Source organism: Trichosurus vulpecula, chromosome 8, assembly GCF_011100635.1.
Source record: "Trichosurus vulpecula isolate mTriVul1 chromosome 8, mTriVul1.pri, whole genome shotgun sequence".
NCBI lineage: Eukaryota > Metazoa > Chordata > Mammalia > Diprotodontia > Phalangeridae > Trichosurus > Trichosurus vulpecula.
In genome coordinates, this window is record NC_050580.1 from 128,802,103 (window position 1) to 128,828,299 (window position 26,197).

The following is a 26,197-nucleotide window of genomic DNA, read 5'->3' on the forward strand; positions in this document are numbered from 1 at the left end:
ACTAGATGGGGTAGTGAATAGAATGCCAGATTGGAAAACAGGAAGATGAGATTGAATCCTGATGCAAGCGCTTATCTGTGAACCTGAGTAAGGCATTTAAACTTTCTCAGCCTCTGAATCCTCATTTGTAGAATAGGCATAATAGCACCTTCTTAACCTCGTTTATTGTGAGGATCACATGACGATACACGTAAAGTTCTTCGCCAACCTGAATGCTCTCTGAAAATATTAACTATCATGGAGATGATTATTATCCAGCCCTTTGTATGATGTAAAGAATATGGGATTTAGAGCGTAAAAGGGAGATCATGCAGTCCAACCCCTTCATCTTCCAGATGAAGAGATCCATGCTGGAGTGGGGAACCTGTGGCTTCGAGGCCACATAGGGCCTTCTGGGTCCTTGGGTGCAGCCTTCTGACTGTTTTACATAACAAGTTTTACAGAACAAATCATTTTATTAGGGTGATTTGTTCTGAGAAGTTTGGATTCTAATTTAAGGAGAGGAAGCCAAGTTGTCCAAAATGCTGCTCTGTGCAGGTGGGCAGCTAAGTGGAGCTCTTGGGCCTGGAGTCAGGAAGGCTCTTCTTCTCAAGTTCAAATCTGACCTCAGATACTTACTAGCTGCGTGACTCTGGGCAAGTTACTTAACACTGTTTGTCTCAGTTTCCTCATCTGTAAAATGAGCCAGAGAAAGAACTGGCAAATTGCTACCGTGTCTTTACCAAGAAAACCCCAAATGGGTTCACCAGGAGTTGGACATGACTGAAAACGACCGAACCAGTTTCAGAGAGCAGTTTTCAAAGAGAAAACAGGTATATCCATAAAACAGAGAGTAGATTCTTTAAGTGTAAATTTCTGTCTTTTGATTTCAGCTCACCAGGATATCTGCCACTTGGAAACTAAATTTCAGGCAATAGAGAAATCCTCATTTCACCTTCTTTTTGAATCTCAAAATGCAGAACAGCTTGATTTGAAGTCCTACAGTCCTGATGCTAACAGGTATGGAGTCATCAGCTCATGCCTGTCATAGTAAAAGAGTACAAGTGATTAATTTCAATGGGAATTTCTCGTCCCCTATCACATTAACAGTATGCAGACACACAGCAGCACACTCTGTGAGGCATCTGTGTTTAATGGTGATGGAATCCACACTAAATGGCAGACCTTTGGAGGGCAATCATTGTTGACTTGAATGAATAAAACCCTTTCCACATCCATGCATACATAATCACTTCCGTGGTAGCATCCATTGTTGCTTTGAATCTCTATGAGACACCCATAGCATAGCTTTGGAATTTCAAGCAACAGAAAAGACAAAATGATCATCAGAGTTTAGTTCCATGATGCTGAGTTTTGAGCTTTTGAGACACATGTGGCTAAATCTTTCCTGTTCAGTCTGTAGGTCTCTCTCATATCTCAGTTCTGTATTAAAATATTCAGCCAATTCCACAAACATTTATTATATAATATATACTATATTGAGAAGCAGGGCAGTATAACTGAGTGAGAGCCCGCCTTGAAGTCAGGAAGACTCCATTTCAAGTCTTACTTTTCTGACACAGTGGCTGGATGACTTCGGGCAAGTCCTTTTACCTTTCAATGCTCTGGACAACTTTCTAAAATTAGTGTGGATCAGTGGAAGGAATCCCTATAATAGAGTTCACCACAATGGTGAAATCAATCAACCAATAAACATTTATTAAGCATCTGCTGTGTGCCAGGTATTGTGCTAAGAGGTGAGGATACAAAGAAAGGCAAAAAACAGTTCCTGCCCAAACTGAGCTTACAATTTAATGGAGGAGACAACATTCAAATACATACATATATACATACATACACACACATTCACATATACACACATATATTTATATTCATATATGTATATATACATTTATTTATATACATATTTATATATGTATTTATATTTATTTATATTTATATACATACACACACACAGGATACATAAAAAATAATTAGCAGAGAGAAGGCACTGGAATTAAGAGGGGTTGGGAAAGGCTTCCTGTGGAAGGCTGGATTTTAGCTGGGACTTAAAGGAAGTCAGAAAAATTATTAGGCACAGGGGAGGACAGAGAGTGTTCTAGGCAGAGGATAGCCTAGAGCCCAGTTATGGAGTTTTGCTCTTGGCACAGCCAGGAGGCCAGTGTAACTGGATTGAAGAGTACCTGTCAGGGAGGAAGGTGTAAGAAGACTGAAAAGGTAGGAGAGACCTAGGCTATAAAGGGCTTTGAATACCAAACAGAGCATTTTGTACTTGCTCCTGGAAGTAATAGGAAGCCAGTGGAGTTTATTGAATAGGGGGTGGTGGTGACAGGATCAGACCTATACTTTAGGAAAATCACTTTAGTGACTGAATGGAGGATGGATTGGAGCAAGGAGAGACTTGAGGCAGGTTGATCCACTAGCAGGATGTTGCAAAATCCAGACATGAATTCATGAGAGCCCATACTATTGTGGTGGTAGTGTCAGAAGAGGGAAGGGGGCATATTTTGGGGATGGTGTGAAGTTGAAGTTGTTGGGTCTTGACAACCATTTGGAGATAGGGAGTGAGAGACAGTGAAGATCTCAGGTCTTGTTCTCCCCCACACAAATATAAAATTGATTTAGGTTATAGATACAAGAGTTGGCATGGCATGTTGTTTAATGGATTGACTTTGGTATCACAAAGACTAGGTTCAAGTCTTGCCTCTGATACATACTGGCTGTGTGACCCTAGTCAAGTCATTTAACTTTTGAGTGTCCCCATAAGACTCTTGAAGCCTACTAACACTCTAATTTTTAGAAAAATCAATAATTTACATGGAGGGACATTGAATTCTAGGGGTCCCCAACAGTGATGAAATCACAGGTCTAGATCAAACCCTTCCCTCCAAAATCCAACATTTGTATGTTTTAATTACATATACCATATCTATCTATCTATCTATCTATGAATTAATAGAAGGAAAAACTGAGGCATAAAGAGATAAAGTCTTACCTAGAAAGTTAAAGACCTTATAATAAACCTATGTTTTTCATCTTGATCCAGTATCTCATCTCTATACAGAAGTTATCTTTTCAAATCCAAAATATGTGGTGGCAAGGAATGGAGGAATCTCACAAAGAAATATTTGTGTAATCACATGCCGTGGCTCATTTATATCTCTATGATGGAAATATGAACTGATAATCTAGTTAATAAATATCTATTCAACCTCTAACTCTGAATCTATTTTAGAATAATAAAATTTCAAAGTTGGGAAGAATCTCAGAGTTTATCTAGTCTAACCCATGCCTATACTTGCAAAATCCCTGAGAAATAATCATCTGAAAGATGAGAGATCTATCATTCAGTTATGGGGGACTATAATGTTAATGGAATAGGAAGATCTTCACCATCCACTAATAGGCCCATGCAACCACATATATTCAATCTCAGCTGTGATACATCCTGAGTCACATAGAGCCCATTGGGGGAGGGACTTGTCTTAAGGAGGTTTGCTTACTGGGAGTCTTGTTTGTGGGGAGGCTTTCACACGTTTTGGTACTAAGCTAATTAGGCTAATTAGTCATTAAGGTTGTGATGCCTTCTGGCTCTGAGCCTATCAGCCAAAAGTATATATATTCAAAGATGAGACTTTGCTTTGAGGGCTTGCTCACGAGAAGGACCTTTTCATTCCCTGGATAGGACTCTGAGCAGCCATTTGTTAAGAGCCCCTGACTACTCAGATGTAAATGCTCCCTCAATCTGGTGGTGTATGTAAATGGTTGTATCACTTTGTTCAGACAGTTGGAGCCCTGTCTGTTAATCTTTATGCTAATTTCTCTGCTTGCATTTTCTCTATGTTCAAGGTGCTGACCTTTCCCCTGAACTAATGAATGTAATTAAAGTAAGATTGCTGGCCCCTTAAAAATTGCTTTCCTTTAGAAAAGCAGAACAAAGAACCTGTGCTAGCAGGCCATCCTGGATGTGCTTGCTGTTACAGGGATCCAATTATATACTGAACCAGTAGCCCGCTCCATTTTTAGATAGGTTAACTAAGAGAAAGCAAGGCACAGTAAAAAGAATGATGTCTTTTGAACCAGAGAACCTTGATTCAAACCAGGTCTGAGAAACTTCCTATCTATGTGACCTTGGGCAAGTAATTTTGCTTCTCTAGGAATGAGTTTCTTACCTAGAGAATGAGGAGGTTGGACTGGATGACCTGTGAGGACTGTTCTCAGTCTGTGATCTTAGAAAGTTTTTCTTTATGGTGAAACTGCATTTGTCTCTCTGTAAGTCTCTCCTTTTCCTCTTTCAACAAGCATAATAGTCCTAATTATATAAGGAATAGTAGTTGTTTGTCTTTCATTTTCAAAAAGGACCAATGACATCACAGGGCGATGTTTTGAGTTGGGTATGAACTGGATCCAAGTGATGCAGAGTTACATAAAATCAATGGCCTCACTCTCTCCTCCAGAGACATTGAAGTCCAGTGGCAGGACAAAAGTTAGGACAACTGGCTATGGCCCAGGATACAGTAGATGACCTTGGTATCTTTGATGCTGACCGAGCTCCAAGCACTCCACAGTGCCTGCTTTAGTCTCCTTCATGGCCATTGGAATAAATTGTTCTCATCCACCCATTATTCCAGGGGAATTCTTCACATCCTTGGAGTAGACACCCCACTAACTCACTGATGGGTTTGATTCCCATTGGTTGCCCTCAACGTGGCTTAGCTCATTTGCCAAGATAGCTTACTGGGCTCTGGCCACTGCACATGCTACAGCTTCTTGGAACCACAGGTGAGAGCTGAGTGCCAGGTGGACACCAAAGGAGGATGAGTAGCCCTGGAAAGGGCTCAGTAAGCCCTCATTCCACAAGTACAAGTCCTCCTTGAACACCCTGTTGTAATATTAATTAAGGTGGGACTTTTTTTTACTGTTTTCTCTTTTGGAGCACTTACTTAATCAGGTGTCCTTGATGAGTCTGGCCTTTGTTTCTCTGATTAAATTAGGAGTCTTTGATGACCTCCTTGCCTCAAGGGAAAGCCTGGTTTGCATGGGTTTGAGTGACATGTTTGTGACATCAGAGGCTTTTAGGCCATGTGGGTTTGAGTCCCATATTTGTGACACTTTTAGATCATGTGGGTTTGAGTTGCACATTGTGATGCCCTTTGACCTGAAACAAGATATCTAAACCCAGACGTTAGCATTCTCCCTTGAGGCTCTCAGTCACTGGAAGAGTGGTGTGGGACTTCTGGGCAGCCATTTTAAAAGCCTCCCGGCTTGCAAACCCAGATGTTGATGCTTTCCTGGTAACTATGAATTGTGATTTGGTCTGTTTATATTGTGTACATTTGTAATTTGTTTGTATTTGCTCTGAAGTTCAGGTTGCTGGCTTTTCTTCCTGAACTATGTGAGTTATATTTGTATGCTGGATTAAAGTAAGATTGTTAACTTCCCTTAGTAAAGTTATTTTCCTTAGTAAAGCAGATCAAAAGAACCTGTGGTAGCAGCCTTCTGCATGCTGGTTGTTGTTGGTTTTACACAGCCACAGTAGCCGCTAGCAAGAGTCTTGCAATGCCCATAGACCCCAGAAATGCTAGGAATGCAAATGCATATATCAGGTAGGTGTAATTATTAATGTATACTGATAATAATGGTGAGAATTTATATATGCTTTAAGGTTTCCAAAAGCTTTAAAATATTATCTCAGTTGATCCTCACAACTATTCTGGGAGGTAGGTGCTATTATTATTCCCTTTTTACAGATAAGGAAACTGAGGCAGGCAGTTCTGCCTGACTCCAGGCCCAGCACTCTATCTACTGTGTCACCCAGCTGAAAGAGGAACAAAATAGTGTGTGAGTTATCTATAACCTTTCCCTCTCCTTCTTCTATTATATTCCTATCAGTTGGCCACACTTTGTCAACTCTTCTGGATGTCTCTTAAATCCTTTCCCTTCTTTTCACTCACACAAACAACATCTCCTTTAGGCCCTGATCACCCCTCTTCTGTGCTCTTGAAATAATCTCCTAATTGGTCTATTTGATTATGGTCTCTTCCCTGTCCAATCCATCTTCTACTAGTTGCCAAAATATATTCCTAAGGAACAGGCCTGACCATGATATTCCTATGCTCAAAAACATGGCCTCTAAGATAAAATAAAACCTCCCAGATCCATGTTTAAGATTTTCTATAGTCAATTTCTTACCTACCTTTCTAAACTTATAATAATCACTAGCAACCAATAGATAAACATTTACTAAGTACCTCTTATGTGCCACTACTGTGCTGATTGTTGGGGTTACATTTAGTAAAGAAAAAGACAGTTTCTGACCTCCAGGAGCTTAGAGTTCGCAGAATGGTGATGAGATTAGAGGTGATGAGTTTAACTTGGAGGGTCATCTCATTTTGTGAAGTTGGAAAAATCAGGCAGAGCAGCAGATTCAGAATGGAGTGTATCTGTATTATATAGCCCACTGACTTGCAAGCTGCTGTCTAAAGTCAACATTGCATTGCCCTCCCCAGTGAACTGCTTGGGCCATCCCTCACAACTGGAATGTAGTCCTTCTTCATGAACTTTCAGAATTCCATCTTCCTTTGAGGCTAAACTGAAGTGCCACCTACTTTTTGAATTGCTCACATCTAACCCTACTTGTTACTGTTTGCTCCCTCTTCAAGTTACTTTGTATTGTATTTCCACATGTATACCTTGTGTCCCCCTAGTAGAAAGTAAGCTTAAGGGAAGAAATTATTTTTGTCTTTTGCCATTTTATGCTCGTTGCCTAGCATATTTTCTCACTTATTGTCCCTGAAAATGTTTATTAAATGGAATGTGAGGTACGAACACTCCATCATCTAATACCATAAGGGAAGCCTTCATGAAGGAGGTAGCATTTCAGTTGGATTTTAGAGGATGAATGGAAATTCAGCAAGCAAAGAAGGGTAGGCATTATGGGTACATGATCAGCAGGAACAGTCACACAGAGGTAGGAATATGTGTCCAGAAACCAGAGAGTATTCTTGCTTGGCTGGCATGTAAAAACATGTGTAGGGAGCAGGGTGGGGTGGAGCTAAAGCTGAAAAATTTAGATAGCATCAAATTGGTACAGCGCCTTGAATAATGGACAACATAGTATGAACTTTATTCAATAGGAAGCAACTAAAGATTTTTGAGTAGAATTTGAATAAATTCAAATGGAAAATTTAGTTGGACAATAATATAAAGAATAGTTTGTAGTGAACAGAGATTGGAGAGAAGATCTATTAGGAAGCCGTTGCAATAGTCTTCTAAGTGGTTATTAGGGCGTGTACTAGAGTGGTGGGGGAAAAGAGAGGAGGGATGAGCATTATGTGCAGGTTGTGCCTGGCATATTGTAGGTGTTTAATAAATGTTTGCTGATTGACTGGTTGGTTTATTTATTGGAATATAGACCTTAAGCAGTAAGGTAACACTAACAAAGATAACACTAAAAATTAAAGCATGGCAGACTGGATGAACCATGGTGTCACTGGCAGAAACAGTTAAGTTAGAAGGCATTAGGAGGTGAGTCGAAAAGTGGAAGTAGATTTTGCCTAGAGATGTAAGGATAGAACTTAGTGATAATTCAAGCTATCCAGCAATGGCTGCTTCTTGAGTGGGTTAACTGTGTACTCTTGTGTTTAGGCAGAAGCTGGATGACCACTTGTCAGCAATATTGTAGAGGACATTAGGTGAGGATGGAACTGGATGACTTCTAAGGTCGCTTGCACTTCAGATTCTATGATAATTTCAGTTCTCAAAATAAACTATCTCCCCCCTCCTCACGCCCCACCATGGTCCTTACTATTACTACCAGCACCTTAGCCCACCAACCACATTTATTGACTGTTCCTTGCTCCTTGAAGCTATCACAACTGTTCCAGCTCTTTTGGGGATGGAGTATGTATTTGGGATTGAAGAGAAGAAAAAGTGGCAGACAAAGGGAGGGAGAACTGGGCTGCAGAAATTTCAACCTTGGTAAAATAAAGACAGGGTAGATGATTTGAGGTGAAGAAGAGAAATGGATGTCTGGGAAAGGAGAAAAATTGATATTTCTATTCCTGTTTCTAGGATTTACACTGAATGAAAATTCATTATCCAAATCATTACACTCATTCCAGTTACTAAATACTCAGTCCTGAATTCCCTGAAGATTAGAAGAGTCAATTCTCTTCAAGATTCAAGTAAATTCTTGTTCCTTTTCTACTTTGAGTTAATTACCCTTCCTGATTTACCTTCTAGTTTCTCAGTCAGTTGGCACTGAACTGTTTCCTACCTTTCATAGGTCTGGTGGTATTCCTCACATATGGTTGTGCTAGCTAGTGGGACAGTAATGAACCAAACAGCTGCTAATGACCTTTCTGCAACACTACCAACACCCCACCTCCCCACCCAAACTCAAAAACCCTTACACAAAATTTCAAAATAAAAAGACAATAAAATCTAGTTACTGGATTCCATTATTTTCCTTCTTTTTAATAAGAGCCTGGAAATGTCAGAGTCAGTGATTATGTCAGCTGGTGCCCAGACTTCAAAGTGGGCACCTGTCACCAGAAAGATAATTGACTTTATTCAACCAATTGTCTCCCTGTTGTAATCAAGCCATTTCATTCAAATAGATTTTTCAAACTGTTCTCTTGAGTGGGAGGTAGGAAGGGGAGGGGGAAGATTAGCAGTGGGGATAGCATTGGTAATGGCATTGAAATTACCTTAGAGAATGAGAGGCAGGAAGAATAAGCTGGGAAACAGGTAGTGAGAGAGGAGCTGTCACTTAGTTTGAAGCTAGTCTCTAGCTCAGCAGAGGATTTGTAGGTGGAATAACCAAACAGTGATTAGGGAGAGGGGGAGGAAAAAAAAAATCTACAGTTTCTTTTCTGATTCAAGTGCTTGTTTATTTATTTTGCCTTCTGGCTGCAAACATACACTCTCTAGCCTACACAATGTTTTCTGAAGCAATTGGCCTGAAGGGACAGAGGCTGAGTGAATCTATTAGTATATAAAACACTCATTTTCTACCCATATAGACTAAAGTTTAAAGGGAGCTTGGCAGAGGTGAACAGGGATGTGGATGGAGAAGGGGTGGAAGGTCTTGGTCTTTCAAAAGGGGCTAATTTCTTATTAACGAAAAGGCTTCTTACCAAATTGGCAGTCACACGTGTAAGCAAAGATGTTTGAACTGAATTGGGAGCCTGAGGCAGTGACAGAATTCTGAGGAGAGATTCAAGTCAACATAGTGTAAAGAGAATGCAGCCCTGCATTATAAATGAATGAAAGTCCTGCCAACCAGTAATCCCCTGGAATGAAATGATTTCTAATAGGCTGTTTGAGAAGTGTGATCTCTGAGTTCATCCCTGCATGTTCAGTTCGGGGAAAGGATTATGTGCTTTTGTGTGTGTTTATGTGTATGCATTTTTCCACATTTTGGTTGATGTAGGTTTGTGGGTTGAAGGATCAAGTACCAAATCACACCTTGATTTTAAAAAGCTTTGATCTCAAGGTTACTAAAACTAAAAATGGATTAGGAAGGAGTAGTCTTGGCTCTTTTGTGCATCATCCATCCTATGTTAGGTAAGTCTGTTTTTTTTTTTTCCTCTCAGGTTCCTAAACTAGAAAAAGAAGGGACTGGACTACTTGATTGCAAAGGTCCCTTTCAGCTCTGATATGTTATAATTCTATGAAGAACAATTTCCAAAATCATAATTCAGAGATCTAACTATAGATTTTACTCTCCAAGCCCCTTCAAAAAAAGTAGGACCCTATGAATCAAATATAGTGTGACAATGGGTGTCTCTCCAATAATTCAAGACCTGTGAAATTCAAATTTGCTTGTGGAAACACAAAGATGTAAATTTTATTAAAAAAGAGCTAATGACTTTGGTGAAGTAAAAATCTTAGGGATAATGAATGTTATTAGAATCTAAAAGAAAAATTGGTTTACAAATGCCATCTCCAAACTCTAAGAAAAGCTACAGAGTTCTAAGCTGATCTGTTTAGAAATGTGTTAATTACTCAATGTGGGGCAGTACATAAAGACTGCTAGGACATTAAGAAGCTATTCAACTATGTTTAAATTCTGGCAAAAAATTTCAGCAAGGTATCAGAATGGGGCAGAGAGAATACCAAGGGATGCAAGAGGGCTTAGATTGGTTTTAGCCCTATCCACACAGTGCAAGTTGACCATGAAATAAGTACCCATAGGAAGATAAGGTTAGAAATGTCAATTCCACAGAGTTGCCTACAATGATTTATACACTAGATTATTGGTCCACTGTAAAGTAAGAGGTGCAGGAGCTTGTAACTGCAAAGGAAAAAACCAATGTGTAGAATTTTTTCTGCCTGATTGCATGACAAATGAAGAATTTGTTTCTTCAGGAGGCCAGGAATGACAGATATTCTAGAGACAGTTTTATTGTGTGAAGTATGGGGTAGGTCACATAACTAAGATGAGCAAGAGATAAACTGGCTGGTTTACAGATGAGATCTTGAAGAATCTCAAACAACTATCTCCTCATCCCACCAGGTTGTTGGCCTCCCTGTTTTTATTTGCTCAGACAGATATGTAGATACTGAGCATATAATAATAATTTCTTGTATTTAGTAACTCTGGGCTTTCATTTTGATGAGAAATGGCAGATCCTAGTGAATGAATAAGTGAATTAAAATGCAAGCAAAAGGATTCTTATTAGTAGATCTAATATTATTCTTTTCTACTAAAGACATCAGTGTCTGCTGGGATTGTTTAAGCATATTTAATTTTTTAGCTAATTTTCAACATATTGTGAGCAAATAGTACAAAAGATTGGCAAATGTTCAGTATAAATGTATGTCAGGTTATAAGTTTCTTGAGGGCGGGGACTGTCTTTTGCCTCCTTTGGAGGCCCAGTGATTAGCACAGTGCATGGCACGTACTAGGTGCTTAATAAATGTTTATAGATTTATTTAATGTAAATAATAGTAAGCATCCACTTCCATTTTGTGATGTGAGCTCCTGGAGAGGTTCTGTTTTGGATTGTCGTCACTGTCGTTGCTGTTGTTGTTGTGGTGGTGGTAGTGGTAGTGGTTTTGACTTTCTATGTGTCCTTAGCATTTGCTACAATTCTTGACACATAGTAGGCACTTAATAAATGATTGTTAATCTGATGTGGCTTGGTACTTTTTATTAATCCACTTGACTGCATTGTGACTTAGATTCCCTGCCTGAAAGTGGATGTATGTCAGAGCCTTAGTGGGCTTAGCAGGTTCAAGAGGTTCAAGTTGGCTGGCAGCCACTACAGAGATCTGAAGAGGGCAGCCAAATTCTAGAAGAGCCAGGTTGAATGAATTCAATTAAAGTAGACCATATGGACAACTAGATGTCACAGTGCATAGAGCACTGGGCCTGGAGTTAGGAAGACCTGAGTCCAAATTTGGCCTTAGATACTTACTAGTTATGTGACCCAGGGCAAGTCATTCAATCCTGTTTGCTTCAGTTTCCTCATATGTCAAATGAGCTGGAGAAGCAAATGGTGAACCATTTCAGTATCTTTGCCCAGAAAACCCCAAATGGTATCATGAAGAGTCAGACATGACTGAAAAATGACTGAACAAGATACCAATTAGAGTTGTGGTAGATGCTACTGGGACTAGTGCTAAAAGCTGGAAGGAGTTATCTCTTGGTAGTGCAAGAACAGGTTAGATTAATTGCAGGTAATACAGTGAAATTGAGTGCCAAAGGAAAGAACATAATTAGGAAAGCCTAAAGTCAAAAATATCTTAATGGAATATTAATCAAAACAAGAAAGAGAGATTAAGAAAATAAGTAAAATCCATTGAAGTCATAGTGGAGCTAGATGGTTTTGAGGTTGGTCATTTCTAAAACACTTTGATGATTAATGACTAGGATTGGTTCCTTGCCTCCTTTTGGTGAAGCATGGTGGTATGATTTTCACATCTATTCCCAAGTCTTAAAGAAGTCAAAGGCTAGTTAGCTGGGTTCTTGGCAGAATGGGTGAGGAAAAGATGAGGATATTGAATATTGCTTTCCGTTGGATGTAAAATATGAAGTGGTATGGTGATGTAGCAGAATGGGTAGTGGATATTATATCAGAGACCTGGATTGAATCTGGGCTCTGCCATGTACCATCTGTACAATTTGGGCCAGGTTGCTTCAGCATTCTAGGCCCTAATTGACCTTTATGGTCTTTTCTTACCCTAATTTTTGGTGTTTTAAATCAAAACAATGAATTTTATAACACCACTTTCCAGAACACTTGGGGTTATTTTCTTTTGTCCTAAATACTCAGCATAGTGTTTTACTTATAGGAAATTAGCAAATACTTATAGAAGGATGAAAGAGAGGAAGCAAAAGTATGAAGAAGAAAGCAAGAAAAAAGGAAAAAAGGAAAAAAGTAGGAAGTAAAGAAGGAAGGAAGGATGTAGGAAAGGAGGCAAAGAAGGATGAATAGAAAGAAGGAGCAAAGGATGGAAGGAAGGAAGGAAGGAAAGAAGGTAGGGAGGGAGGAAAAAGAAAGAAAAAAAGAAAGGAAGAAAGAAAGAAAGAAAGAAAGAAAGAAAGAAAGAAAGAAAGAAAGAAAGAAAAGGAAAAGGAGGGAAGAGGGCAAGGAAGTAGAGGGGGAAGGAAGGAAAGAAAGTAGAAAGTACTTACTATGTGCCAAGTATAAGAGGGAGGGAAGAAAGGAAGGAAGGAAGCAAGAAAGACATAAAGGAAAACAATTTTGGTACTGTGTTAAATTTAATATAAGCTTAAAAAGACAAACTAAATAAATGAAACTCATAGTTCCATATATAATCCTCTTTTCTGTTCTTTCACTATTGAAATGTTAATATTTGTTAAATTCATCATAATTTCATTGAAAAACTATAAGTAAATAAATTTCACAGGTTTTATACAATCTTCTTTTTCTCCTCTTTGCATATTGATATGTTCTTATTTGTTGATGCTCATTAATGGCATAATAAAAAAATTCACTTTAAAAGTACATAATCATAAGATAACCCAGAGCTTCTTCTACTGCTTGAAGAGGTCAGATTTGGGTGAGATATGCCAATTGGGCAGTTGGAGATCAGCACAAAGGCCTGGGAAGGGTTGGGAAGACAACTGGCAGTATTATCATGGTTTCAAGAATGGGGAAGAAATGAATAAAAAAAACCAAACAAACTTCAATAACACCATGACTTTGCCTAAGGTCAGGTCCGCTTTGGAATTGGAGCAATCCGTATAAGTTTTTGATATTGAGATGCCTGCTTTCATTCTTAGTCGGTAAGAGTACCTTGAAAGACCTTGTAGATACTTTAAATGGTTGAGAGTATGACTGTCATCAAATAGCTTTCTTCTATTATTTGATGAATTGTCACTTGAAGAGAGTGCTGAAAAAGAGTAGTGAGGGAGAATTTCATCAAGACTCAAGAGACTGAGGATCCAACAGCACTCATCTTAACATAAGCCATGCTGCCTAGGCATCATTACTTTGGTACGCTGGGGAGAAAAGAGAGAAGGGATGCACATCAGGATATAATTAAAGATTAGTAAACCACTTCAGAGAAAACAGTAATAATTCTTATAAAAAACTACTTGTAATGAAAGGATTATTTTTCCCCTCTCTAAGATGACAGATTTTTTCAACCTTTTTCATGAAATACTTTCTTCTCTCTGTCTCTGTCTCTCACTCTCTGTCTCTCTCTGTCTCTCTGTCTCTGTCTCTCTCTCTCTCTCTTTCTCTCTGTGTGTCTCTCTCACGCAAACACTATAATAGATAATATATTTTCAACTGGAAATTGGGAAGATGATAGAATTTTTAGAATTGAAAGATACCATAGAAATTATGGCACAGTGGATACAGCACTGGCCCTGGAGTCAAGAAGACCTGAATTTAAATCCAGCCTCAGACACTTCTTAGCTGTGTGACCTGGACAAGTCACTTAACCCTGTTTGCCTCCATTTCCTTAGCTGTCAAATGAGCTGGAGAAGGAAATGGCAAAATCACTCCAGTATCTTTGCCAAGAAAACCCCAAGTGGGGTCACAAAGAGTCTGACACAACTGAAAAAATAAATAGAACTCCCTTCATTTTATAGATGAGTAGGGGCAGTGAGGTGGTGCAGTGAGTAGAGCACCAGCCCTGGAGTCAGGAGGACCTGAGTTTGGATCTGGCCTCAGACATTTAACACACTTACTAGCTGTGTGATCTTGGGCAAGTCACTTAACCCCAATTGCCCTGCCTTCCCCCCTCCAAAGAAAAGAAAAGAAAAGAAAAGGAATTTTATAGATGAGTAAATTGAGACAGAAAGTGGTAGAGGGACGTGTTCAAGGTCACACAGCTCGTTAGTGACATAGTGAAAATTAAATGGCAGGTTGTCTAAATGAGGCAATGCGGTATACTGGGAAGGACATGGATCCAGGAGCCTTGGGTTGATATTCTGCTTACTACTTATCTAACCCTGGGCAAATAAGTTTCACTTGTTTGGGTCTTATTTTCATTATCTACAAAAGGAGGGGGTTGGACTAAATGGCCTCTAAATTCCTTTCTAGCTTTGATTCTATTCTAACCCTTTTAGAAGTGCTAGACAGGGATCTTTTAGGATACTACAGGGTTAGAAAGCATGTTTGATCTTCCATTATTTTTCTTATGTTATTAGGATTTTCATTTGACATCTCTGGCTTATTTCTACTCTAAAAATGCGGATATTCCCATTTCGTCCCATGTTCCACAAAGAAACATTCCCATTTATAGAGTGCTTGGCAGTTAAGTGTGTTCATTAGTCCCCAGTAACCTATTTCCTTGGTTGTAGATAGATTGGCCACCTTTGCCATAAACTGAGGTGAAGCAAATTGCCCAAGGTCAAATAGTTACTTCACAGTATCATGGATACCTGTCATTGTTCAGTTATTCTTCAGTCATGTCCAACTCTTTGTGACCCCATTTGGCATTTTCTTGGCAAAATACTGGATTGATTTGCCATTTCCTTCACCAGCTTATTTTACAGATGAGGAAACCGAGGCAATCGGTTATGTGATTTGCCCAGGGTAGCACAACTTAGTAAGTATCTGAGGTCAGATTTGAACTCGCGAAGACGATACTTCCTATCTCCAGGCCCAGCACTCTATACGCTACACCACACAGCTGCTCTAGGTGGTCACAGACATCTAAAGTAAAAAAACCCCTTCTTTTCCCTCCTGTTGTAGTTCTTTCTATAACATTCAGCCTCTGTTGAACTACTCTCAGTGAACTCATTATTTCATGATACAGTCGATTTCCATATATTCTTCTATAACTTTCTGTATAATAAAAGTCTTCATTCTCTCCTCTCTTCTGCCTACTTATTAAATACCTATGATGTGAGAGAGACAGTATGTTATAGTGGATAGAGAGCTGGCCTCAAATTCAAGAAGACCTGAGTACAAGTCCTGCCCCCTGGCAAAAAACTGGCTATAGTATACTGGACAAGTCACTCTAAGCCCCAGGCACCTTTGTAAGGCTATAAGTTATAGAAAAGGTGTTTATCTGTATTGGTAGAGGGATTTTTTCATCACGAGTTTCCTATGCTGATAAAATCAGATTTAGCTTAAAAAGAGTCTCTTCTGAGCATTGCTCTGGCCACTGAGGGAGATAGAAAGTTAAATAAGACACTGTACCTGCTCTCAGAGAGCTTATAGTTTAATATGGGAGATAAGAAATGTACTCAAATCATAATACAAAATGGATTATAGGGGCAGCTAGGTGGCACAGTGAGTAGAGCACCGACCCTGGAGTCAGGAGGACCTGAGTTCAGATCCAACCTCAGACACTTGACACATGTACTAGCTGTGTGACCTTGGGCAAGTCACTTAACCCCAATTGCCCTGCCCCCCCCCCCAAAGAAAACAAAATGGATTATAATAAATGAGAGCAGAACAAGTAAGGAGCCCATGTGTGTTCGGTCAACAGTATATCATTCTCTAAACTTCCATGAATGATAACTGAAAGTCTACCAAATACAGAACCTTAGAAAGGGGAAGGCTTCCAGATAGAGCCCTAAGAGGAGAAAGTTGGATGTCAGGTGCAACATTAGGATTTCTTAGTTAATAGACTGCAGCTCCAATTAAGTGAAAATAAACCCCCAAGACCTCAGCACTTAAAAAAACCCCATTTTATGCTTCTAGAGATATCACATTTGGAATTAAGGGCAAGCAGTAGATTTGCTGGATTTGTCAAAGAAACAGCTTTCCCCCCTACAACGAAGCCAGCTCCATTATAGCTTTCTGTATATAAATTGTTCCCTTTGGGGAGAAAATGGAATTAATCAAAATGAAGTAGTATTTATTTCAGCATCTCTAGCTAGTGCCTTTTGTCTTGACCAGGGAAATAAATTAAGGGTCAGTAAAGAATCAGAGTTCTACCCAGCCAAGACAATGAAATAAACACTTCACTTGTCAACTACCAGTTATTGCAAAATACAGCATTAGGAAAAATGCCTAAAGATTAGAAGCAGCAGCCTCACCATTGATCATGAGTGGGGCTTAAAAGGTGCCAGTTGGATGAAAGGCCAAATTATTTAGTTCATTTTGTAACTGTTATTTATGCATTTTGTTTTGAAACAACAGAGATTTCCCTCCCAATCTCCCCTCCTCCAAATGCCTTAACACCCCATACAATTCTTTAAGACTGTAGGTTTAAGAACAGTTTCTGATAAGTATTTGTAGAAAGAATTTCTTCTCAAAAGAGTTTTATTCACTGATGAAATCAAAGGTCGGCTCCAAAAATGATTCATGAAGTAACCAGTATAGAAACTAAATTTGTCTAATGAAAGAAAAAATTCTGCCACCAAATTCTCGGTGCTAAAGATGAACTCGCAGCCCACAGAAAATATTTTATTAGCTATTTTTGGGAAAAATTGTAAGTAAGGTCTCCAAAACCAATCACTTTATAGAATCATAGATGCATAGAGTTGGAAAGGGGTCTTTCAGGTCATCTAATTCAGCTTTTCCTCCCACACAGGAATCTCACCACTCAGGCACTGGCATGGAAGGAAAGGGAGTGAGGAGGATGGTAGATTTTCACCACCCCAATAAATCAGATCTTCTCAGGATTGCTCACTACTTAGCGTAGATGGGATTATGATAACCAAAGACAGAATGAAGTCAGTTACCCAACTTTTACTTGGCTTCTATTTTCTCTGTAAGGAAGAATGATCTTTGTAGCAGAAAACACAGAACGAAAACGACTACCGAGGCACTGAAATCCAAGGTAGGCAAATCATAAGATAAATAGGTAGATAGAGAGAGAACACTTCTTTTTATAAATTCAAATCACCAGCCACAGATTAACTATAACCCAGAGCTCTGAAAGAATAAGCAGGTGTGCTGGTTTTTTGAAAGATCATAGAAAAAGAGAAAGATGCTGTAGGAATGGAGAAAAATAAATGGGGCTCTGACTTTCAAAATTGAGAAGAGACTAGCATCTATAAATTGTTGGACAATGAGTTTAACTTTGATTCCTAGCATTATTCTAGTCAGGGGTGGGGAACCTGCTGCCTTGAGGCCACAAGTGGCCCTCTAAGTTCAAATTTGTTCTGTGAAGGTTGGATTCATTCAAAGGGCCACACTTGAGGACCTAAAGGGCACGTGGCCTCTGGGCCTGTTCTAGAGCACAGGGATGGTTAGTTAGGACCTTAAAAAAATAACAGGAATAATAAAGAGTGAATACTGTTTCGTCAAGAATTGCTCAATCTCTTTCTCTTTTTTTTTGACGTGACTAACAGGGGAATGAAAACCTTTTATGCTCTTCTTACGGAGAAGGCGTAAAAAAATGGGCAAAATTGTAGTATAGTTCATTCATTCAAAAACATTTATTAAATACCTACTATGGTCCAGGAACTGGGCTAGTCACTGGGAGATAAAAAGTAAAGAGATAAGGAATGCTCAATAGGGTTAAATACTGCAGAGAAGCCAAGAGCAAAGAGCACCAAGAAAAAGCTGTTAAATGTGAGATAAGTGATGAGAGTCTAAGCCTGTACATGAGTGCTGGAAATGTGGGAAGAGAAGATGTTTAGGCAATGAGAGCGCTGTTGTTCAGTCACTTTTGCAATCCTGTTAGATTCTTGGGGTGACTCCACTTGGGGTTTTCTTGGCAAAGATACTGGAGTGGTTTGTCATTTCCTTCTTCAGCTCATTTTATAGGTGGGAAAACTTGGGCAAACAGGGTTAAACGACTTAGCCAGGGTCACACAGCTACCAAGTGTTTGAGGCCAGATTTGAGCTCAGGAAGATGAGTCTTCCTGACTCCAGGCAATAAGAGAAGACAACTTGGCTGTCTTGGAATTTGGCTATGAAAGGGAGGAGTGATTTAGGATGATTGCTTGAGTGGGTAGTAAGGTAAAGTGAAGGTTTTTTTTCAGGATAGGGAGACTTGGGATTTTTGTATGTAGGAGGGAAGGAGTCAATACATAAGGAAAGATTGAGAATTAGGAAGAGAAAAGTGATAATAATTGGTAGAAACTGCTGGAAAGCATAGGGAGTGTTACAATCAGGAGCAGAAGTAAAGGAGTTGGCCTTGATCAGAAGAAAGGCTACTTCTTCATAAGAGATAAGAGAGCAAATAGTCCATGAGGTCAAGAGTTTGGAGATGTAGAATGGTGTAATAGTAATTAAGGTGGGACTTTTTGCTGTTCTTCTCTTAAGTGCCTTTAATGATTCTGGCCTTTGTTTGAATATGGCAGATAAAGTGTGATCTTTTTATCTTGGAATATTTCTCAGCACTGAGATAATTGGGAGTCATTGATTTGTATATGATGTGATACTGGGGATGGAGAACTTTCCCACACCCAGCCTGGGTGAGGTCAGAGCCCTCAGGGCTCCAAACTAGTTATAATTGAGAAGAGCTTGGCATTTGATTTTTGGGGCACACTCATGGAAGGAGTGTTGAAACTCTGGGCAAGCTGCAAACTGCCCCCCAGCTTTGCAACCTAGAAGTTGGCACCGGTAACCATGTATTGTGATTTGAATCAGATAAGGTCTGTCTATTGATGTTTGTAATTTCTGTTTGTATTTGCCTTGAAGTTCAGGGGGCTGATCTTTTCCCCCTGAACTGTGAATGATATTTGTATGTTTGATTAATCAGAGATTGTTAACCCCTTAAAGTTACTTTCCTTAGTAAAGCAGATCAAAGAACCTGTGTTGGCAGCTTTCTGGGTGCTGGTTGTTGGTGGATCTTACACCCCCACAGCACCTGCTAGCAAGATTGTTACTACAAATGGGGAGAATAAGGGGCTCCTAGGAATGATTTCCATTTCTTTAATACAATATGAAGCAAGATTCTCTGATGAGAGGGCATGGAAAGATTTGCATGAAATGATGAAGAGTGAAGTGACCAGAACCAAGAGAAGATTGTATATAGTAACAACAATATTGTTTTAACAATGACTTTGAGTGACTAAGTCATTTTGACTATTATAAATACATAAATCAAAAATAAAGGACATATGAGGAAAGATGCTATCTGCATCCAGAAAAAGAACTGAAAATTAGAAGTATGCATAGAATAATTTTACATATATGTGTATATGTGCATGTATATATGTGTGCATGTATCTACATACACACATATACATATATACATACATATATGTGTGTGTATATGTATGTATGTGTGTATATATATATATGTAACATATATGTATGTGCACACACACACACCTGAGCGGGACATAATTCTTGTGAAGACTTCACAGAGAAAGAAAATATAAGAATTACTTTTTTTTTTATTTCCGGAATAAGCAGGGGTAGTGAGAGGATAGAATAGACCCCTTGGGATTTAACCTTGTAGGAATGTGATTACTTAACTCTCAGGAATTCGGGCCCTGGGGCAATAAATGCCTCTCTCTCTCTCTCTCTCTCTCTCTCTCTCTCTCTCTCTCTTTCTCTCTCTCTCTCCTTCCAACCCCCCACCCTGTGCTAGCACAGAGTTGTTACCAAATAAGGACAAAAAGTACCACATAGGGGTTGTTCGTTCCCTGCTCCAGGAAGCCCCCTCTCTCTTTCCTCATTCCTCCTCTTTACCTTAGCCATATTATTGCCACATCAGCAGCTAGTTACTAAATAGGGACATATGTTTCAGATTGGCTATACTCGATTTCCTGGTTCTTTGTCTAGCTTTTTGTGCCTAGATTGTAAGCCCGCCTCTCAGTCAATGGAGAGGAGGGATAGTGGTGGGTGGGAGTTCTTTTGCCATAGGATATATGTTAGTGCTTTACCTTTGTGATACACCTCCTCCCACTAGTCTGTCCTAGTGGAAGTGACGTCCTTTTCTTGGGAGAATTGAATAAAGACACTCTCTGTTCCTCCTGGGGACACCTCTTTATTTTATGAATTTTTATATTATATTGGTATGGGTCTCGTACCCCCCCCCCCACCTATTAGTGTCTAATGGTAGCCATCTCTAGGGAGGGAAGGGAAGAAAAAAAAAGAAAAAAATTTTCCATGATAACTTTGTTGTATATATGGAAGGAATAGCGGGCTGTACATGGTAAGTTTGTAGTTTCATGTGCAATCATCTCTTTATTGTACTGGAGATGCTTGTTTTGTTCTGTGAATTGAAAATAAAATAAATTTAAAAAGAGGGATATTTTGGGGTCATGGGAAGGCTTAAAGGCTTAAAAAAAGAAAAAAAAAGCTTTGGAATACCTACTGCTGGAAATATGATATAGAAAGTCGATGACAGAAGAGTAAAGTTATTGCCTTTATCAGTTGGTCAGCAGCTAGCCAATAAGCACTTAGTAAGAGCTTATTACATGCCAGACACTGTGCTAAACCCCGGAGATACAAAGAGAGGCAGAAACACTGTTCTTGCCACAAAGAATCTCACATTCTAAGGGAAAACTACATGTAAAAATAATGGTGCACATACAAGATATATACAAGGCAGATGGAAGGCAATCTCAAAGGGAAGAGGGGTGGAGAGGGTGTGCTGGGAAAGGATTATTTCAGAAGGTGGGATTTGAGCTGAGTCTTGAAGGAAGCCAGGAAAGCTAAGAATTGAGGAGGTGAGTAGGCAGAGCATCACAAGCATGGGGAATAGCCAGTGAAAAGGCATAGAAAGGGGCAACTAGGTGGTTCAGTGGAGGAATCTGGAATCAGGAGGAACTGAGTTCAAATTTGAACTCAGGCACTTACTAGCTGTGTGACCCCAGGCAAGTCACTTAACGCCATTGCCTATCAAAGAAAGAAAGTTAGGAAGGAAGGAAGGGAGGAAGGAAGAAAGGAAGGAAGGAAGGAAGAGAGAAAGGTGTGGAATTAGGAGATACAGAATCATATATTATTGCTTGCCATCTCGATAGATGGGAGAGTGACAGGAGGGAGAAAGAGAATTTGGAACTCAAATTTTAAAAAATGAATGGTTTAAAAAATAAATCTAATCAAACTATTTGTGCAATATTTTTTTAAAATAAGAAAATAAAAGAGTCATGTGTGAGGAACATGAAGAAAGCCACATGGCTGGGTCATAGAGCATGTGGAGGTAGGTAAGGTACAGGAACAAGGTGGAGCCAGGCTGTAAAAGGCTTTTAATGCTAGATAGAGAACTTTATATTTGCTCCTGAAGGGAATCTGTAACTATTGAGTAGGGAAGTGACATAGATCTGCAATTTAGGAAAATTGATTTATCAGCTGAGTTGAAAATGGATTGGAGTGGAGAAACAATTGAGGTAGGGACAGCAATTAGAAGGGTATTGCAATGGTCTAGGACCTAGACTCTAGGTAAGAAGTGATGAAGGCCTATACTAAAGTGTTGATGAAGCAACTAAGGTTTAGTTAAGTTGAGTGACTTGTTCAAGATCACACAGGTAGTAAATGAAGGGCAAGATTTGAACCTAGTTCTTCTGGCTCTTCAACCAGTGTGCTTTCCACTCCTTTTTTTTTTTCCATGTTTTGTCTTTGTATTTCTAGTGGTTGGTGTGATATAGGTGAAAGATGTTAAACCTGAAGACCATGTGGCATACTACTGCAAAACAATGTGGCCTGAGCCTGATTAAAATGTAATTGGGAAATATTTTTTTAATCAATAAAAATACAATATAACATAGACAATGTTAATTTATGGTTTTCTAAGTCAATATGCTGTCTGCAGGGATTTGTTTTATTTGAGTTTGACAACACTGATGCAGAGCCTTAATAAATAATTGTTGGATTGAATTCAGATGTCAGTCAAATATCTACTTGAATATGTCTACCAAGCAGCTGGACATGTGGGTCTAGAGTTCAAGAGAGAAGAGGTAGGAGGTGTGAATTGAAACTTAAAGAAGGCAGGAGCTAATCAGTTCCTAGTACTACTTTGTTGCGTTTTAGGGAGAACTAATCCATGTTATGAGGCAGCTAGATTGCTCAGTGGTTAGACGGCAGACCCTGGAGTCAGGAAGTTCAAATTTAGCCTCAGACACTTACTGGCTGTGTGATCCTGGGGAAGTCACTTACCTCTGTTTCTCTCTCTCTTTCTCTCTCTCTCTCTCTCTCTCTCTCTCTCTCTCTCGCTCTCTTCTCTCTCTCTCTCTCTAGTTTACAACATTCAATTCCATAGGTTTTGGAGTTCCAAAATTTCTCTCCCTCCCTCTCCTCCCCACTCCCCTCCAAGATGGCATGTAATCCAATGTACGTTCTACAAATACATATACATCACATTTAATTTATTTACATAATAGTCCAGTTGTAAAGAAGAATTATAACCAATGAAATAAATCATGAGAACAGAGAAATGAAACCAAAAAAGAAGGAAAAAAAAGAGATCAAATTGTTTGCCTCAATCTGCATTCAGACTCCATAATTCTTTCTCTGGATGTGCATAGCTTTTTCTATCATGAGTCTTTTGGGGCTCTCTTTGAACCTTGCGTTGATGAGAAGAGTCAGGTCTATCAAAGTCAGTCCTTACAGATACTGTGTGTCTGTAATCATGTATGTTGATCTCCTGGTTCTGTTCCCCTCACTCAGCATCAGTTCATATAGGTCCTTCCAGGTTGTAATGAAGTCCTTCTGCTCCTCATTTCTTAAAGCACAGTAGTATTCCATTGCATTCATATACCACAGTTTGTTTAGCCATTCCCCAATTGAAGGGCATTCCGTTGATTTCCAATTCTTTGCCACCACAAAAAGAGCTGCTATAAATATTTTTGTACACACAGGTCCCTTTCCAACTTGTCTGATCTCTTTGGGATATAGCCCTAGAAGTGGTATTGCTGGGTCAAAGGGTATGAACATTTTTATAGCCCTTTGGGCATAGTTCCAAATTTCTCTCCAGAATGACTGGATCAGTTCACAATTCCACCAGCAATGTAGCAATGTTCCAATTTTCCCACATCCTCTCCAACATTTATAATTTTCCTGTTTTGTCATGTTAGCCAATCTGACAGGAGAGGTGTGGTACCTAAGAGTTATTTTGATTTGCATTTGTCTAATCAGTAGTGATTTAGAGCATTTTTTCATCTGCTTATAGATGTCTTTAATTTCTTCCTCTGAAAACTTCCTGTTCATATCCTTTGACCATTTCTCAATTGGGGAATGACTTGTATTACTATAAATTTGGTTCAGTTCCCTGTATATTTTAGATATGAAGCCTTTATCAGAGACACTGGTTGTCAAGATTTTTTCCCAATTTTCTGCTTCTCTCCTAATCTTTGTTGCGTTGGCTTTGTTTATACAAAACTTTTCAATTTAACATAGTCACAATTATCCATTTTGCATTTTGTAATGCTCTCTGTCTCTTATTGGGTCATGAATTCTTCCCTTTCCTATAAATTGGACAGGTAAACTATTCCTTGCTCTCCCAAATTGCTTATAGCATCAGCCTTTATTCCTAAATCATGAACCCATTTTGACTTTATTTTGGTATATGGTATACGATATTGGTCTCTGCCCAGTTTCTGCCATACTATTTTCCCATTTTCCCAGCAGTTTTTTGTGAAATAGAGGATTCTTAACCCAGAAATTGGATTCTTTGGGTTTATCAAAGAGTAGATTGCTATAGTCATTGAGTAGAATAGAATAGAAAATAATAGAATAATAAATATAATAGAAACAGAACAGAAAAAAAACCCAGAGAAACCCAGGAAAAAGAGATCATTAAAAAATAAGTTGATAAAGTATAAAATACTCCAAACAGGTCAAGGAGGATAGTGATTGAGAAGAGATCATTGGATTGGGGATTAGACGGCCTTTGATGACCTCAGAGGGAAGTCACAATCAAACCCTTTGCAAGTGGTTAAAGAGTGAAGGGATGGTAGGAGGGCGAGTTGGTGAATATAGATTATTTTTAGAAACACTGAAGCAGTAAAAGAGAGTAGTGAGATGAAAGATGAGTTTAAATAGGAGACAGAGCTAGAAGATTTTCCTTTTTAAGTACAGAGGAGACATGAGTAAGTTTGTTGTTTTCCGGAGAAGGTTCCAGTTTCACATTTTCCCTAGGCCATCTTGGAAAACAAGTGAGGTCAACCTTTTGGCAGCAACAGGATTAGAACTAGGGTCATCTAGCTGAGGAAACGGATAAAGTACTGGTCAGAGTTAGGAAGACCTGAACCAAATCCTGCCTTCAACTCCTATTACCTAGGTGACCCTGGGCAAGTTGCTTAACCTCTATAGGCCTCAGTTTCTCCACCTGTAAAATGAGGGAGGTTGTAATTGCTGGTCTTTCAGTGCTAAATTTATAATCCTGTGAACTGAGGGACTGTTTTCTTTTTTTTTTATTTATTTTTGCTTAGCCCATTAGTAAAGTTATTTCACAAACATTGTCAGAAGAAACATTGAGAAAGTTATTGTAAAACAGTGCCCTCAGCTCGTGGAAAAATGTGCTTTATAAATTCAGGCTGGTGAAATAGTACTTTTTTCAGTTGCCTATATACATATTTATTTTGGCCAGGAATGAAACATGTCAGATGTGCTTTCTCTCCCCCTATCAAGCTCCAATAAGGTTTACATGAATTGAACTTTTTAGGACACATTCTTAGTAAGAATTTGAGTTCTTTGGTAATTAAATTCTCATTTCCTCACTAATTAGTATGTATCTATATAATTTCCCTTCCTTCCAACTGAAAAAAATCACTCTCTATTGAGAGTGCTCAAACCCCTGATGCCAGTGCTGTGAAATAAATGTGGAGCAAAGTAACAATCGGCAAGAAAATTTTTGCTGAATGGAAGTTTTTATTTTCTCTTGACTTTCACATCTTGGTAAATGGTCAGGTTGGTGTAGTTATCAGTTGTGTTTGAAAAGGTAAATATGGAAATATAGCAGGTTGGTCTGATGGTCTGACATGGCATTTCATAATAATGCATACATATGTACATATATGCATATATATGTATACACACATGTGTGTGCATCCATATAACGGATACCTTAGAAACATTTTTAACATCCTTAAAGAAACATGTAGAGCACATCTTCCTTGTTGCAAGGATGTAGTCAAAGGGAATTCATCTCCAATGAAGGAGAATCCAGGCATCTACAGAAATGGAATACGCAATCTTTGGATCACCAGCAGAAATGTGGCACTGATCATTTTTGAATTAGAGACACTGAATAGACTAGAATATATTTCTAGATCCTATTCAGCATCAGAGTTTAGATCCTCTCTCAGGAGATTAAATAAATTTGGGACTCCAAGAAATGATGATCATGATGGTGATGATAATGATGATGATAGCTAACTTTCATATATCATTTTATGGTTTATAAAATATTCTATATCTATATTACCTAAAAACAGAATTATGGAAGTATAGAATTATAGAGGTGGAAGGGACCTCAGAAGCTATATAGTTCTATCTGAATCTGAACAGTACTTCTCACTACTACATATCTGAGAAGTGTGCACCTAGTTTTCATCTGAAGACCTCCAGTGATGGGGAACCTACTTCCCGAAGAGGCTGCTCATTTCATTAATGGATACTTCTTATTATTAAGAAACATTTCCTTGAAAGGACAGCTAGGTGGCTCAGTGAGTAGAGCACCAGCCCTGGAGTCAGGAGGACCTGAGTTCAAATGCAGCCTCAGGCACTTGACACATTTACTAGCTGTGTGACCTTGGGCAAGTCACTTAACCTCAATTGCCCTGCCTTCCCCTCTCCCACCACCCCAAAAAAGAAATATTTCCTTGAATTGAAGGATCCAAACTTAATATGCAAATATGCAAACTTGATATGCAAACTTAAGCAAAACCTAATATGAGGGGTGAGGAGGAATG